At 38.0% G+C, this 15,288-nt stretch overlaps 1 protein-coding gene across 1 annotated transcript in view; it reads left to right on the top strand.

Moving 5' to 3' along the window:
* The window catches only part of SLC25A21 (solute carrier family 25 member 21), a 438,774-nt gene that overhangs the window by 46,579 nt on the left and 376,907 nt on the right, over positions 1–15,288 (top strand). The window contains exons 2-3 of the mRNA XM_014734192.3: positions 2,905–2,968; positions 13,752–13,836. The gene's annotated coding sequence lies outside the window, so the exon portion shown is untranslated. The remainder of the gene's footprint in view (positions 1–2,904; positions 2,969–13,751; positions 13,837–15,288) is intronic.

Below are 15,288 nucleotides of genomic sequence, written 5' to 3'. Positions count from 1 at the left end.
TGAGAGTGACAAGGGATAATATTAGTAATTACACTGGGACAATAGGTATGAACTTGGACGGTCCCAGGGAAATTGAGACCTATTGTGACTTTTGCTAGAATCCACAACTGATTCACACGTATTTTCATTTCTTTCTGGTTCTCAGACTTCCCCTGTGTTCTTGCGAAGTATATACAATTACATATAATAGTTATAGGAGAGGGAATGGCTGGGTTTGAATCCTGGAAACTTCACTTCTTTGCAGAGATCTTTGGCAGACGTCAAGCGCTTTAATCTCTCTGTTTCGGTCTCTTTCTCCGTGAAATGGAATGATAATAATAATACATGATAGGCAAGTTATGTGGATGGAATGAGTAAAATTCTTGGAATAATGTCTAGCACTTAGTAGGCACTATATGTGCTTGATAAATAAAAATACAGATATTGACCTTGATTACTTTTTTTTAATTAAAGATTGGTTCCTGAACTAACAGCTGTTGCCAATCTTTTTTTTTTCCTTCTCCCCAATTCCCCCAGTACATGATTATATATTTTAGTTGCCTTCTAGTTGTAGCATATGAGGCACCTCCTCAGCACGGCCTGATGAGCAGTGCCATGTCCATGCCCAGGATTCCAACAGGTGAAATCCCAGGCCCCCAAAAAGGAGCCCACGAACTTAACCACTCAGCCCCCGGGCCGGCCCCCGATAACTACTTTTTTAAGGAAAAGTTAGAAGCTGTTTAGCTAAGAACATTCTTTCTATGTCCAGAGCACGTTTTCTGAATCAATTCTTGGAAATGGTCTATTTTTTGGTGTACTTTGAATATCTATACCTGAAATTACTAATGTCTGGCTGCTATTGAGTGACATGATCTTATCGTTTTAGTGTGCAGCACTATTAACACATCTGTGGTGAGACAGCATTAGCAGAGCTGACTCAACCTGGAGCATTTTGGATTTGTGATGAAATGAGGCTCATAATAACCTACCATTTTTTGAATCCTGCTAATAGAATTCTATTAATTCTATTCTAATAATAGACCTCCTTGTCTTTCTTTATGATAAGTAACCTGTGTTACCCTTGAGATCACTTGGTTTCTTCTTTTCAATAACTCAGGATATCTCTTTTTCCTTTGGAATAGGTAGCTTTGATTTATCCCCACACTGATTCTCCTTTTTCTTTCTTAAAATTAAAAACAAAAGACAAGCAGCATCTATGATGAGAAACACATAGATGGGTGTTTCCTGCCAGCCCCACTGGGACACCCTGGGCTTCTCTTTTGTGTTCAGGATGGGAGCCCTCATTACCTTTAGCCCTTTAGGCTTGCACCTTTTCAGTGAGGCCACCTCTGACTAAAGTTATCGCTGGTTTCATGTCCAGAACACCGAGATGTTCATTATCTGTTTTACTTGGTGCCTGAGTGATTCCAAATGTAACTCTTTCCTATGCTTCAGAGTTTGGCTTCACTCTCCGTTATTTGGCTAAAATGGTGGCATCTAGTTCGAAGTTTTTATTTGATCCCTTTTCTATCTCTTACCTTAAACTATCACCCTCCTTAATATTTCCTTGGCTCCCTCGTGATAACAATGCCACAGGTGGGGGAGGGAAAGGAGAGGAAATCTAGGGAACTAGGGAAAGTCCCAGAAGGAGCCACACAGGTATTATATATTTTTTACACTTTTTAAACAAACAAAGTAAATGTTCCAATCCTAACTGCTGTAATTCATACATATAATAAAGTTATACTGTTTGCCAATAATTTAATATTTAAACACTACTTTTAAAATTCATCATTTATTTTTATGTCTATCTCATCTGACATGTTATAATACTTGTGAAACAGATAATCTCATTGTCCTCATTTCACAGATGAGGAAACTGAAATGTGAGGAAATTCACACAAGGCATTTAAATTTAACACAGTCAATAAAAGCCAAAACTGAAACTATTAATGATAAAGAAGAAAATAAGACTCACCCATCGTCCATTTCACTACCCAAATATAACCACTGCTGACATTTTAGTGCAGTGTCTTTCTTTTGCTTTTTCTATACATTTATGGGTGTCTGTGTAAACATATTTAAATGTGTAATTTAATGTAATTAAATACATTTCTGTATTCTGCTTTTTCATCATTATATTGTAATGTCACTTAAAAATCTTTGCAAACCGTCATTTAAAATCCATTGCATGACTATAAAATTTATTAGACCATTCTCCCATTATTGAACATTTACTTTTTTCGAATTTTTGATGATTAAAAACAATATTATGATAAATGACTTTGCATGTGAATAGTTTCCCTTTACCTAGCTATTACATTTTAATAGATAGCCAAGGTTTTTAAAGCATAGGGTGGTATCCTCACCCACTGGCCTCTCTTGTGATAAATGATTTTCATTAGTAACAGTGGCCAAGATTCGGGGTATATTTGCAGCCATCAAACAGGGCATAATCTGACCTGCACAGGGAGCAAGTTTGTGACCTTGGCCTCATCAACATTTGTGTGTTCACACAGGGTCAGACAAGCAGACTTAGAAGAAATAGGAAAGGAGAAAATTAAAAGAAGAATATCGAGTTCAAGTAGTGGAAGTTTTAAAGGTGGAAAAGAAGAGATATCTGTGTTGGGAGAAATTACAGAAGTGAGAGGAAATCTGGTTAATTAAAATGGTGCTCTGTTTAAAATTTTCATACCAGATTGGTCAAGGCATTTTTAGATAGGATTAATATATTACTTTGCAATACACAATAAAAACCTTTCACAAAGATAGTACGTTTGTGAAATAGTCATATTAGATCACTTTATTTAATTTTTTAGTTTATAATGGTGAGTTAAGTTGGCTAGCAGTGAAAGAGGAACAAATGGGCTGAGCAATACAGAGAATTTTAATAGTAGCTAATATTTTATGAACTCTATGTTTCAGGCACTCTTCTAAGTTTCCATGTGATGTCTACAATATAAATCGTGTTCTGCAGCCACCCAATCAGGTAGGGACTTTATTTTCCTCATTCCATTCACGTGGAAACTGAGCTTGAGTCAGTTGCCCAAAGTCAGGCGGGCTGACTCCAGAGTCCATTCTCTTGACTACTGTGTTATGCTGTCTCCAGGGTATAGCTGTACTCTACTGATCTGTGCTCCAAAGAGAACATACAGACACGGTCAACAGCGGGTGGAGAAGTAGGCTCCTGACCCAAGTGGTGGTTGGTGGAGGAGGTGATGTGCTTACTTTGACTTGCCATATCTCCAGTGCCTAGAATGAGTAATGAATCAATGAATGACATTTCCACCTCAATCTTATGTAAGAGATATCCAATTCGACAGACATCCATTAAGCATCTATTCTGGGTTGGGCTCTGGGAACACAAAGATGGATAAGATATAAGCCTGAATTTAAGAAGCTCATAGTCTAAAAGGAAAATGGACATGATAAATATGATTATATTACAGTGTGGTGTGACAAAGAAGGATGTATAAGACAGCAAAGAAGAGTGAAGCCTTCAGAGAGGCAGTGACATTTGCACTGGGATGAGTAAACATTGCCAGCGAGACAAGTGTGAGGGCCCACTGGCAAAGCCTCTGGCTGTGGAAGCTGGGACACCAGCTCTTGTTTATTTTTAATTTAATTTAGAGAGAGCACGTGCTGTATTTGGACTGGTCACACCTAGGTTCTAATCAGCTGTGTGATTTTTAGGCCAATTACCTAATCCCTCAGAGCTTTGGGTTCTGAATCTGGAAAAGGAGAGAAAAAAATTCTGCTCATCTCAAAGTGAAAGTTAAAGAAGATACATATAAGTTCCTAGTACAGAACCTGTCATTGTTGTTGCCTGGCAAGTTGTAATTATTGACACCCTGATTATGTAACTAAAAGAATGTAAAAAGTGTCTTAGAACAAAGACTTTCTTACCTAGGGGGTGGGGGAGGGAAAGCCTGGCAAGTTGTACCATATAAGTGAGGAATAATACAGATAAAGAACTATCCCAGAGTTCAGATTCCATTTATGACTGCTAAACTGAGCCAGCTAAGAATAAAAGGCCTTAAAAAGGCTCAGGAGGATTCTTGGGACAACAAATAACTGTTAAAACTGAATATTTTGATGTGTTAAGTGTAAATTACTCAGAAGCATATGGATTAAATTTCCTTTCAGCAATGCATGGGTTTAAATGTTAAGGGGAGAGACGTGAGAACAGGGCCCTACTGGGTCAGAAACTCTCTGATGTCTGTCCCAGGAGGGTTTTAGGCAGACTCACAGAGAAAAGGCTGAGATGTGCTCCCTGGGAAAGGTAGGGAGGAGTAAGAGCAGGGAAAGGGCATCTTACCCTCAGCCCCAACTCTGGGGATCTCCACATTCTTACGACTCAATGTGGCCTCAACGCCAAAGGTTTAAAAATATTGTGAGCCCTTTTAGAAGACAGGTAATAGTTCATCAGCCCAGAAAATGGTAAATCACTTTTTCTCCATGTGAATGATAAAATTCAAAAGAACTCTTCCTGTTAAAGGCGATAACAGCCTGGAAAACCAAACTTCTTTTGCAGCAAAAATGGGCTTGAGTAGAAATCATGGTTGAGTTCTCTCATTTTATAGTTGAGAGACTTGAGGCCCAGGGAGGTGAAATGACCTGCCTAACAGTCCCCAGTGAGTTTGTGACAGAAGCGCAGGTCGTCTAAGGAATTCTACACTCAAGGAAATTACTTGACTTGGTCAAGACCACATCCTGAGTAAAGCGGGCACTGGCGGGATTTCAGCCAATGTCTGTCTGACTCCAGAGGCCACACACTTTCTACTCCACACTCTTGCTTTAGAGTTAATTAGGCATTCTTGTTACAAAGGTAGCATACGTTCATGTTAAATTTTGACAGTGTAGAAAGATATTAAATGAAACCCAAGAGTCCCTCTCCCTCTCAGTGATCCTATCACCCACCCTCCTCAAAAAGCCCTTTAATCCCATTACCTAGAGGTAAATACTGTGGACATTTTTTTGTATTTACTTCCAGAAATTGTGTGTGTGTGTGTGTGTGTGTGTGTGTGTGTCTATGTGTGTATTTATCTTTTTAAGAAGTTCTTATTTGGGAAAAAGCTCAAACTTACAAAAAAGTTGCAAGCATTATAGAAAGAAACTTTTACCCAGATTCACTGCTGTTGACGTTTTGCCCCATTTGCTTTATCGTTTGTTCTCTATGGCTGTCTACCTGTCTTTCCATCCATCCACACATCGATTGCTATTATTTTTGTCTGAACCAATTGAAAGTAAATTACAAACATTGTGGCCCTTTAATTTCCGTCTTAGACCATTCAGGCTGCTGTGACAGACTACCACAGACCGGGTGGCTTATAAACAGCAGAAATTTATTTCTCACGATTCTGGAAGCTGGGAAGTCCAAGATCAAGGCACCGGCAGATTCGGTGTCTGGTGAGGGCCTGCTTCCTGGTTCATAAAGGGCCCTCTCTCTTCTCAATGTGTCCTCACACGGTGGAAGGGGTGAAGGAGCTATCCGGATCTCTTCTTAAAAGGGCACTGATCCCATTCATGAGAGCTCCATCCTGAGGACCTAATCATCTCCCAAAGGCCCCACCTCAAAATACCATCACATTGGGCATCGGGATTTAACATAGGAATTTTGGGGAGACATACTCATTGTAGCAACCCCTAAATATTTCAGTGTGTATTTCCTTAGAAAGAGGATACTCATAAGCACCATACAGTCATCAACATCCATAAAACTTCAATAAATTTGTCATTGATACCATACTTTCATAAGATTGATCCAACAGTGTATTTTATAGTATTTTTTTCCCCTTCAGCATGAGGTCTAGTTTAGGATCTGTATTACACTTCATTGTTACATCTCATTAGTCCCTGTTAATCTGGAACAATTCTTAAGGTATTCTTTATTATTGGTAACATTGACATTTTTGAAGAATTTAGTAGAGTATTTCTCACTTTGGGTTTGTCTGATGTCTCTTCATGATTGGCTACTGGCTATATATTCTTGGGTGGAACACTACATAGTGATGTTGTGTTCTTCTCGGCTATCACAACCAGAGGCACACGTTTGTAACACTAATTTTGAACACCTAGTCAAGTTGTTCTTCATAGATATCCTTTTTATTTGTGCCCTATTTGCAATGTACAGCATAGTTATTTCAGTTCAACAATATTTATTGAGTAAATATGTGCCAAACACTGTTCTAGATTCTGGTGGTACAGCAGTGATCAAGACAAGTAAAATTCCTGCTCTCATAGAGCGTATATTCTACCTTGGATGTGTAGTTTATGTTCCCACATGTAGAACTATTTCATTTTTTAAAAAACTGGATACTACTATTCTACTTCGTTGCATTTATGTACCATCCTTTGTTCAACCAGTCACTACTGGTGACTTTTAGCTTGTTTCCACTTTTTTATTTTGACTGTTACCAAGCATGCTGCAATAAGCACCCTGCAATGTAGTATATTCATCCAGATGTGTGTGTGTGTGTGTATCTATATATATCTGGGGATGTTTGTGTGTGATTGTGTGTATTCATTTGTCTGCGTGAATGTTTGTGTGTGTGTGTGTACAAACTTGTTTATCTGTAGTATAATTCCTTAGAAGAGAAATTTATGGGTCAAACAAATTTGTTTTTTACATTCTGATAGATGCTACCATTTCTCTCTAATTTTTGTTCTCAGCAGTGTATTTTGTTCTCAGTACAGTGCTTATATCTCTGCATTCTCACCAAACTGGACACTGTCAAATGTTTTCATCTTTTCCGTACTAGCAGCCATTGTCTTGCCAGATGGTAATGGAGAGTCCAGATTTTTCCAAGTCTGGTGTGTAATATACCTGTTTGTGTTTGATGCTGCAATGCTACCAATCGTGTCCTCCAAGGGACCTACCTCTGGTGAACAGAGAGACTGATAGGAAAATTGCATAATTCTTTTTTTCCTTCCAGCTTTATTGAGATATAATTGAAAAATAAAAATTGTATGTATTTAAGATGTCCAATATAATGTTTGATAATTACATGTATGCATTGTGAAATGGTTACCACAATCAAGCTAATTAACATATCTATCATCTCACAGTTACCTCTTTTGGTGTGTGAGAACAGTTAAGATCTCTCCTAGCAAATTTCAAGTGTACGATACGATATTGTTAATGATAGTCACCATATTGTACATTAGATCTCCAAAACTTGTTCATTCTGCATATCTGAAGCTTTGCACCTTTTGACTAACATTTCCCCTTCCCCATTTCCCCCATCCCACAGCCCCTGGTAACCACCATTCTACTCTCTGTTTCTAAGAGTTTGACTTTTTAAGATTCCACATGTAAGTGAAAACATGCAGTATTTATCTTTCTGTATCTGGCTTATTTCACTTAGCATGATATTCTCCAGGTTTATCCATGTTTTCGCAAACGACAGGATTCCCTCATTTTTAAGGCTGAATAATATTCTATTGTATTTATATAGACACCACATTTTCTTTATCCATTCATTCATCAACACACACTTAGGTTGTTTCCACATCTTAGCTATTGTGAATAATGCTTCAATGAACATGGGAGTTCACATATTTCTGCGAGATCCTGATTTCATTTCCTTTGGATACATACCCAGAAATGGGATTGCTGGATTGTATAGTAGTTCTATTTTTAATTTTTTTGAGGAACTTCCATACTGTTTTCCATAGAGGCTGCACCATTTTACATTCTCACCAACAGTGTACAAGGGCTCCAATTTCATTACAACCTCTCTAACACTTATCTTTTGTTTTTTGGATCATGGCCGTCCTAACAAGTGGGAGGTGATATTTCATTGTGGTTTTAATTTGCATTTCCCTGTTAATTAGTGATGTTGAGTACCTTTTCATATACCTGTATATCTTCGTTTGAGAAATGTCCCTTCAGGTCCTTTGCCCATTTTTTATATTGGTTTATTTGTTTTCTTGCTGTTGAGTTATTTGAGTTCCTCATGCATTTTGGGTATTAACTCCTTATCAGATGGTTTGCAAATATTTTCTCCATTCTGTGGGCTGTGTCTTCACTCTGTTGATTGTTTCCTTTGCAATGCAGAAGCTTTTTAGTTTGATGCAGTCCCATTTGTCTATTTTTGTTTTTGTTGCCTGTGCTTTTAGGTTCATATCCAAAAGAATCATTGCCTAGACCAATGTAAAGAAGTTTTTTCCCTACTTTTTTTAATAATAGTTTTACAGTTTCATGTCTTAAATTTAAGTCTTTAATCCGTTTTGAATTGATTTTTGCATATGTTGTGAGATAAGGGTTCAATTTCATTCTTCTGCATTCGGATATTCAGTTTTCTCAACACCATTTATTGAAGAGACTGTCCTTTCCCCTGTGTGTGTTCTTGGCACCTTTGTCAAAGATCAGGTGACTGTAAATGTGTAGATTTATTTCTCGAGTCTCTATTCTGTTCCATTGGTGTATGTATCATTTTTTATGCCAGTACCATACTGTTCTGTTGACTATAGCTTTGCAGTATACTTTGAAATCAAGCGGCGTGGTGCCTTCACCATTGTTCTTCTTGCTCAAGATTGCTTTGGCTACAGAGGGTCTTTGTGGTCCCATATGAATTTTAGCACTGATTTTTCTGTTTTTGTAAAAAATGTCATTGGAATTTTGATAGGGATTGCATTGAATCTATAGGTCACTTGGGTAGTATGGATATTTTAATGCCTAATTCTCTATTGAAGTCTGTTATGGAAAGAAATCTTTAAAATCAAAATTCTACACCTGACCACATTGCCGTAATGTAGGAAATTTATCTAGGGCTTATAGACGAGACATTTTAGCAGGACCCTAATGAAATAGTATAATCATAGATAAATAACAAAAAATATACATTTAGACACAACTCTTTAATGCTGTTTGCTATATACTATGAAGAATGGGGTAAAATAGAGTCACCAAAAAGTGCTAAAGGCTCCCTCAAACAATTCTGAAACACACAATAAACTAAAGAGAAAATATTTGTTCACAGCAGGTGAACTTAGAATTATTTAAAATGTTTAGCTAGATGGCCTGATCTCTCTTTAAGGTTGTTACTGAGGTTTTTTTCTTTGGTGGGGGGCGGTTAGGTAGAATTCCACCACCTTGGAAGGCAAATTCAGATTAAATCGTTTGTTTGTTGAAGAAACCATTAATTTTTCCATTTACCCCTTATGCCTTCATCCCTTCCCCCATTTTTCCTGTGAGTCTTCTCCTCTCCATTCATCCTCCAAAAAGGAGGTGTGGATATTTTGAAAAGGAAGCCTCTTTCTTACACGCAATGAATTTTGCCCACAATGGGCTAATTGCCAAAGCAGTTGGCCACCTGTGGGAATAATTAGTCACTTGTCAGTTGCTCTGAGGTTACTCAGTTGCAGTTGCAATTTATTATATACACAGTTTTGCATCCACAAATAACCATGGCTGTTAAAACCACCCAGAGAGAAAGAAAAGGCTGGGCAGAAACTCTAAAAAGTTGGCATATTGCTTTACATTTCTGAACGAGGGGCTTGGGTAACATTCAGCTCTATTCATTTTATCCCAATCCAGACAAACCAAAGAATAAGTATTCCAAAGTTATCCTACTTAGAGGGATGGGCAGGAGACAAGATGGAGTTATCTTTGTATTTTTACTTCATAAAGTAAAAAACAACTTGATCGCTTATATTAAGATTTTAGTCTTCTATAGGACAGGTGTGTGTAATGTAGACTAAGTCACTCTATATTTAAGGTAATCATAACAAGAACTTTGTTCTCATGAGTGAGCAGCAATGTGCTAAGAGCCATCTTGATTAACCATTCTGTGGTTAAGGCGGTATACTGTTTATGATCACATCCATGGAAGGTATTCTCCAGTCTACTAATTAAATTCAATATATTTATCAGTGGCTGCTATTATCAGTCGTGATGCCAGGAAGTAAAGAGTATATAAGAAGATGAACAAAAGATAATTCAGGGAATTAATGTTTGTTTCAATGTGTGTCTGTGTGTGTGTGTGTGTGTGTGTGTGGTAGGAGCAGGAGGCTAAAACTAGCATGTAAACATATCAGAATTCTCTTGAGTACAAGAAAAACAGAACCTCACTCAAATTGCAAACAGTGAAGGCTATTTATTAGTTTTTGAATTGGAAAATAAAAAATAGGGTAGGATAAATGTGGGACTTTTTCCAGTAGCTCAACCAGATCACTAAGGACCCAGTATTTTACATTTTTCTGCTCTGCTTTCCGTAGCATCTGCTTCATCCTGAGGCTGGTTCCCACCATGGCTCTCACAGAGAGGAACCATTTTTCCCAGAAGTGCTCAGCAAATATCTCCTTGTGTGTCATTAGCCCAGATTGAGTCATGTGCTCATCCATAAAGGAATCACTGTGGCTAAGGGGATGGCATGCACTAATTGGCTTAAAGGCCAATAGCCTACTAACCTAGAGACAGCCCTACTTAAACAGCATCGGTGGGAAATCTGAGAGCTAGGTAGGCAGGGGGAGGGAGGAGATGGATGCTAGCAACAACTATCCACTACAGCAAATAATGGTAATTCAAGTGCTGTGATAAAGTAGGGATGCAGTACACAGTACCATGTAGGGTGGGCTGGGTTGGCTTAATGCTATTACTGCAGTAGTTATATGTGCCATCTTATGTTCCTAGAATGCTAAAGAACAAACATATTTGAACGGCTTGTAGCTTATCATGTTACTAGGCAGTCTGTGGCCACTTACATCATCAGTTAGCTCGTGAAGGCTTTGCTTGACTTTCACGCTGACGCTTGCTCCCTGAGAGAAAAAACTCAAAGACCTTCAGTGGGAAATCTGAAGGGAGAAAATATGTATGTGTGTATATACAGTTGATCCTCATTATTTGCAGATTTAGTATTTGTGAATTTGCCTACTTGCTAAAATTTCTTTGTAACCTCAAAATCAATACTCGTGGTGCTTTCACGGTCATTCAAGGACATGTGCAGAGTGGTGAAAAATTTGAGTCGTCTGAAGCGCACATTCCCAGCTGAGGTTGAACAAGATGACGCTCTGCCTCCTGTTTCAGCTCTCATGCTGTAAACAAGTATCCCTTTCATGGACTGTTTAGTTAATGCCACGTTGTTTTCACGTTTTTGTGCTTCTTTGTTGGTGATTTTCCTGTTTAAAATGGCCCCCAAGCATAGTGCTGAGGTGCTACCCAGTGTTTCTAAACACAAGAAGGCTGTGATGTGCCTTCTGAGGAAATACATGGGTTAGATAAGCTTTGCTCAACATGAGTTATAATGCTGTTTGTTATGAGTTCAATGTTAATAAATCAACAATATATATTAAATAAGGTGTCTTTAAACAGAAACACACATAAAATAAGGTTGTGTATTGATTGGTTGTTGAAAAGGTTGTGACCAGAGGCTCACAGGAACTTAACCTTGTATTTCCCTTAGGAGCAGTGGGTTCAGCATTCACTAATTCAGCGTTCACGGTGACTTTGTAGAGCATAACTACTGCAAATAATGAAAATCGACTGTGTGTATGTGACTGCATTTAAACAAATGAAGAAAATATTATCTTGGTCCAATATCCAGGTAGAGTTTAACCACAGAGTTCTAGTATGTAAAGGGGTGAACAAGTTTTTTATTCTTGTTAGTTAAAAGGAAAGAGTTCAGAGTTTCTAAGTAGTTCGTTGAAGGGGACATACCCAGTCTATCTGTAAGCTACATTTCTCTCTGCCTGGACCTTCCAACTGTCTCCTCTCTACCTTGTCTGAGATGACAGGCCATGAATTACAGACTTCAACTGAATATTGAAAGCTAAGTAACATCAGCCTCATAGGATGTAATGAAAAATAACACATGATGAAATCCTCCGTCTTGTCAAAGACCCCCTTTGTTACCTGCCTCTCCCTATTGTTCCAGAACCCAACGCAGCAAACCTTTGAGCTCAAACAGATCACGAGAGTTGAGACCCACTAACTACATCGTGGTGGTTAGAGTGAGGTGTCTTCTGCAGCTAGGGCTCTGCTTGCATCATTCCATTTGACTTTAGTTTCGCTCAAGCTTGGGGCTGTGTTGCCAACAGCGAGTATGCTGACTGAAAACTGTCACAACAGCAATCTTTACAATCCAGGAGTTGAGTTTGACTGGAACATATGTCTTCAATTTTAATAGCTCAGCTTCCCAGATGCCCTAAAGGAGAATATTGCCTGAGAAGGAGCTTTTCATGTAAGAATAATTTGTGTTAAGTAGCTCAGTGATCTGTTTGTTAGGTTAGAGCTGACAGTTTGTTTATATTTCTAAAGGGGTATGATGAATGGGGGAGAAGTTGATGCTAATTAGCCTAAATTGTTCCTAAGAATGTAGAGGGCTTTGCCAGTTTCATTGTTTCTGTTTCTTTGCACATTTTAAATAATTGAATGGAGCTCAGACCATTCATCATAATTTCAGGCAAGATGGAAATAAATGAATTTAGCACGGGTCTGCATGTGTGATGGAAGATGTCACTTTAAAGGACAATTAGATAAGACATCAACTTGGGGCTAATGCAGACTATTCTAATCCATTTGCATAAAAATATCAAACATAAACGTTTTCATTTACTCCATTAATTATCTCTGTCATCATAGGAGGATACAGCCCTTCTTTCTGAAAACCCACCTATCTCAATTAAAGAAGTACTGCTGTAGTGTAAAATTTGGGCCCATGGCTTCTGGACAAAAGGTCTGTAGCCATGTTCTCTAAGAAAGATCCCTCTCCTCCCCAAGGGCCTCTAAAGAACCTGTTAGGATGGGCTCAGCGCCTGGCCAGGTAGATAATGGAAAAGGTAGCAGAGAAACATTTTGGAGGGTTGGGAATGATATGATGGCGTGAATTCTGCAGTAAAAGCTAATGTACCAGTGAGGGCATATTTTAGTTATTTCTCAAGCGTTCTCATATATTTATTTCTCATATATACTGGGTCACATAGTGACATGATGCTAAGCCTTCGCTGTAACTTCCTGAGTCGATCCAGCATTTCCTCTAGGTAATAAGGTTAACATGAATGGATTATTTTATAAGAGTGTAGGAAAATATATATGTTTTGTTAACACACATATTTTGAGAGTTAAAACAAGAAAAACGAAACTAAATTTAGAAAGTCTATGATTTTTTTTCAACCTTTTAATCCTCATTGGAGGCCATTCTTTTTTAATTTATGCACATAAAATACCACAGGAAGAGATGGTATAAATTTGTGGACTGTGGAGAATGAGTGAACATTTTTGAATCAGGATCTTTAAAAGGGGTGAAATTTGAGTATGATTAAGTTAGGAAAAAGCCTCGCTTACGGCGGAAGTCGGAGACTCTGTATACATTATGGGCATGTCATGGCTTTTAAAAAGTTATGTTAGACTTCTATACAAATTGTGAAGGAATTTGTATAACCCCAAACAAAATTCTGTGTGGTTCTGAACTTTTCCAAAGCTGAAAAAAGAGAGAGCGAAATCCTGCTGGTTAGTATTCGGATCAGGAGCAAACCTTCCTGTCGGGTGGGCTGGTTGCCTGCACTGCCTGGGTGTTTTCTTGGTCACTAGCTTTCTTGGGAGGAAATGATCCTATGGCTTATGCTAGCCACGTTTGTGCATATATGCCTATAATTGGCATTTATTAAGGAGACCTTCAGTTTGATGGATGACTGTCAGAGCTGAGCCTGCTGGCTTTGAAGAGAGTTGACTTTGCTCGTTTTGTTACATTAACTCATTAGAACTCTGCACTGCTTCAAACCGCTCTTTGTTTACTTTCTTATAATTAAGATTTTGAACAATCGATTTTCAGAGACTTGGCAGGGGCCCATTCCCGTCCTGGAGACTTTGCCTGACAGAAAAGTATGCAACAGAACAAATATTCACAATAAGAACCTGTGAGTATTAAAACTAAGGTTTCTGTACTCTCTTTAGTTAGCTGCCCAGTTAATTAATTGCTTTCAAACATAAAATGGTTTATTAATTATCTTTACTTTATATCATTAGCTGCCTTATTCCTCAACTTTTTTAAAAAAGTGAATCCTGCAAAAGCAATAACTGTAGAAATATTTTCAGATCAATATATTTAAAATTAGAGCTTGTGTTGTGATATATTAGAAACAACGTAAGCAAATAATTAGGAAAATGAAAGACCATCTGAAACTAAAGATACGTTTTCAAGAGAAAAAAGTGCATTACATATGCATTTCGGTATTTGATTATGAATAACTAGTAAATCCCAATTGTGTTTGTAATTTTATAATATGAAACTCCTCAAAGCTATCGGGACACATTTAAAGTTAAAACTGATATTTCACTTTCTGTTTTGAAACCCCAAAGAAAGTGCACATGAAAATGGGGACAATGAGGATCTTTTCCAATCCACGCTGATGAGACGCACCATATTTTTGTTAGCTTCAGGAACCTCTCACACACTACGCGGAGAGCACAGAATGGTGATGTTGTGTGTTTTGAAATATTTTTGGTTGATATCTACAAAAGCTAAATGCTGGAGGAGAAAGGATGTGCTTTTACTAAAAGCAAACACAGTTGGAGAGTGTCTGCCCTAGGATTACAGACTCTCCTGGTTGTTGCTTTTCTGACTTGTTGTAACTGGTTGATGAGTTGAAGATCTGTGATGTCTATTTACCAAAGATGCTGGCTTGGTGAGCGGATGCGTTCATCACATCGTCCCAATGTCTAGGTGAATGAGAAAGGAGAATAAAGAAGAAGTGAGGAAGGCAACATAAACAGCATTTGTTTATGAAAATGAATACTGTGCTGGGTCATAATTTACAGTCAGTGCTCTAACGAGTTCTTAAAGTGATTTTATGGGGCAGGCTACTGTAGAAACAGTACTAGGTCGCTTGACTAGCCTTTCTTTACAAAGGGAAAGGGAACCTGAAGCTTAGTCGTTTTCAGGTCACAGAGAATTCAGCTTTCCTTACTCTCTAAAAGGAACTTGAGTTAGCAGAACAATATTTAGACTCCTTTGCCATTGAAGGCAACTTTTTTAAGTTTAGTGATGAAGTCGATGCATTCGTATTTCATTCAGATGATAAAATACAACTAATTGGCTCCTTATTTGGTCCTCAATGCTCAGTGAATGTATTCAAAGTTATTACTAGATTAAAAGAATGAATTCACGGGTCAAAACTTCTTTTATTGTGGGGGAAACTGGCAGTCATCAAAAAGGCCATTAAAAAACAGTTTAATGAAGAAATATGTGACTGTTTAAGAACAGCGTCTAGTCTAAGCTTAGCGGGAGGGCCATGGATCCTTATTCTACCAGGCTGCAACAGTATAAGAAAATAATCTCGAATCTTTTAGGCTTCTGCATAAATTTTCAC

The sequence above is a fragment of the Equus caballus genome, chromosome 1, assembly GCF_041296265.1.
Source record: "Equus caballus isolate H_3958 breed thoroughbred chromosome 1, TB-T2T, whole genome shotgun sequence".
Classification (NCBI taxonomy): Eukaryota; Metazoa; Chordata; class Mammalia; order Perissodactyla; family Equidae; genus Equus; species Equus caballus.
Note: the sequence above shows the minus strand (reverse complement) of the source record. Positions and strands in the feature narration are given on the sequence as shown.